We start from the raw sequence: 3,479 nt of genomic DNA, 5'->3' as shown, positions 1-3,479 counted from the left end.
TTCTCAAATTCTTTTGGAATATTAATTAAGCCCCTAAACTAAATAGTTTGCCTAACTATACTCTTGATTCTAAGAAACTAAAACATAAAGGGTAAATACATAAATAGTCCCCATTATAAGATATTTTCTATTAATCAATTAATTATGAAAAGTTATAAAATAATCATCCGACTTTAAAGCTTAATAAATTGGCCCGTTTTTATTAATTTTTTTAAACGGGAGAGTACATGAAAATTAATATGTTTAACCCTCAAGTTTTACACTTATTTAATTTGACCCTAATTCTAAAAACCAGCCCATATAATTTTAAGATTTACCACCACCATTTGTTGCAGCCGACGCCATCTTCAGTTAGCTCTCCAACTTTTAAACTGAATTTATAAACCTGTCACTTTTAAAAAGAGAACATTTATACTTATCCTGTCATCTTTCATAAAGAATATTTAAATAAAAAAACTCCAAATAGGTACATTTTTATTTAATGTTGATTTTCAATTTGCTTGATATTTGTCTGATATTTATATACACAAGCAAGTATAAATAATCGGTGGGAAATTGTAATGGAAAAAGTCTCAATGTTTTTATTAGTCCGAAAATGTAATATATGTTTGAAAGACTTTTAATAATTTGATAATGAATGTTTAAACACTTCTAAAGACAACGACGTACTGAAATTCGAGACCTCTAGGCAAAGACGGAACTAAGATTTCAACTCGTGAGGAACAAAGAATGATTAATCATAAAAAAGAGGAAGACATATTATAATTAAGTATAGAAAATGAGAAGACAACCTCAAAATAAACTAAAATTAAGAGCTCTAATTTGGGATTTACTCATAAATTTTTTAATAAGAAGAAAACAAGAAGATAATGGCCCCCGAGAAGAGGTATAGTTTTCTCCCTACCTTTATAAATAACATGCGTTTTTTTAACCACTTAATTTGTATACAAATGTTTCATTTAAAAACTCTTTTATATTTTGGTTGACATTAAGCGTAGAATACCCACAAGTATTCTTTAAAATATATTTTATTTAAATATATAAATAATTAATATATACATCGTTAATATTTTTTTAAATTTAATTAAAAGGTAAAGTTAAGAAACTATAACGTGTTTATAATTAATATTAATAAAATTAAATATGTATATTGAATTGTAAAACATATATTTTTAATTTATAGAAATTAAAAAACTTTCAAGTGGTAAGCAGTTTGATCGCTTAAGTAAGGTATCGAGTTTTAGTCCTTGTATATGCAGAAAATCTCTGCTGGGAGACTCACCTACCAAAGTCAGGTATGCAATATAGGTCGATCCAGAGTTGTAAAAACGAAGTCTTAGAATCGAGAGGGCAATAAAAATAAAAAATAAATAATATATATAGTTGCGTTTGAAATTTTCTTGTATATATTGACCTTTGAGGTACATGCATTATTATTTTATAGCTTCCAATCTCGAAGAGTGGTAAGCAGTTTGATATCGCTTAAGTAAGGTATCGAGTTTTAGTCCTTGTATGTGAAAATCTCTGCTGGGAGACTCCCTACCAAAGTCAGGTATGCAATATAGGTCGATCCTGAGTTGTAAAAACGAAGTCTTAGAATCGAGAGGGCAAAAATAAAAAATAAATAATCTATATAGTTGCGTTTGAAATTTTCTTGTATATATTGACCTTTGAGGTACATGCATTATTATTTTATAGCTTCCAATCTCGAAGAAGTCTTCATATTTGGTGAATGTAGCGTTGTACATTAGAATAACATATAAAACTTTCAAAGAAACAATACATATATAGCCAATCCCAAGGGAGAGGAATATAAAAGTTTGACCAATAAAATTACATAGGATAATCTACCTATTTGGTCACTCACTGTTTTCGTTTTATTTTGGTCATTCGACTATTTTTTTAAACTTAACGTTACATTTCTCTTTTGTTTTTGCTTTGGTCATCTGTAGTTAGGTTTGACCGTTGACTTAACAAGAATAATGTTTGTGGTAATGATAGTCTTTGTCACTAAAATTATGTATTCTATCAAATTGGTCATAATTCGAAACGATTTAATAAATCTTCAAATATTTAAAATCTTATCAATTTGGTCTATTTTAATTTAAAAATATTTTGAGAAAAGATGAAAGACTCAAGCTTGAGATATTGTATAACAATTGTCCGGTAAAGGAGTTTGATTTTTTAATGTTTAATATTTTATTAAGTCTTACTATTTTTTAGAAATTTATAATTTTATAATTTTGAAATACATATATTCTTTTATTAGTTTTTACTAATATTTGTATATTTTAAAAATTTTAATATTTTTCAAATGTTTTAAAATTTTAAAATTTTTAATAATTTACGATAAACCAAATATCAATATCAAAGGAGTAATCATTATAAAATCCAATACTTTAAAATAAGCCTCATGTTACCAAAATAGTGTCAACTTAAAAAATAAAACATTACAATACGATATATTCAAGAGAATGTTGATCCCTCCAAGTGCTCAATCAGGTGAATCTAACTAACATATCTAAAGGGGAAAACATTTCGAAAGTGAGTAGGCTCAGTGTGTCCCAACCTTACTATAAAATCATGATAGGTACACTAAACAAATCATAGTACAGTAAATCTCATAAAAATATACTACAGTAAATCCCAAAAAGAGTTACCCTAAGGGAACATCTTAGGGCCTGAGAGCCTATCCAAGATAGATTTCGGGGCCGTGGGGCCTACCTAAGAACATATCTTAGGGCCGTAGGGCCTACCCGAGAATGATCTCAGGGCCAGAGCTACCTAAGAGTCACATTAGGTCCGTAAAATTTAGCTTGATTAGAGTGTACTTTATAAATTCGTATTCCAAAAATTCAATTGCACCGTGACATAATTCCATAAATCCATAAATTGGTAATCATTTACCATTTCAAAACAAAATCAGATAGCGGTCATATCCATAAACCATCACATTAAATCGGTGCATCAATAAAACAGTAACCAAAGAATTCAGTGTACCACATATTAAAACAATAAAACAGTTCAGTAATAAATAGGGAACACACCTTGATATAGGTTCAAGTAGTAGATCTACTGATTGCTGGTCTCATCACGCTCTGTTACAGTTTTCGAACTAATTTATAAAACGCTATATTACTAATGTGTAACATAATTAATCTCTAAAATCATAAAATTTACGGGTCTTACGGTGAATGGCACATGTGGTTTAATGATCTAGAAGAGCTGGGTCGAGCTGTTCGAACGATCCGAGAGTCTCTTGTACCTTTAAACAATAATTTATCAACCCCAAGTCTTACTTAATTGATCAAAGCTAAAATTCTTAAGTATAAGCATTTCTGGGTTTTGACTATCAATTTGGAGGATTTCGAGTCTGAATTTGACCAAACGAATTGCGGAATCGGAATCAGACATCGAAAAACATAAAGTATGACTTTTCAAAAATTCAAATTCTTGGTCAAAACAAAAGTCAACGGGTT

The sequence above is a fragment of the Hibiscus syriacus genome, unplaced genomic scaffold, assembly GCF_006381635.1.
Source record: "Hibiscus syriacus cultivar Baekdansim isolate YM2019G1 unplaced genomic scaffold, ASM638163v2 tig00111027_pilon, whole genome shotgun sequence".
NCBI lineage: Eukaryota > Viridiplantae > Streptophyta > Magnoliopsida > Malvales > Malvaceae > Hibiscus > Hibiscus syriacus.
The sequence above is the reverse complement of the archived record's forward strand: the minus strand, read 5'-3'. Positions refer to the sequence as shown.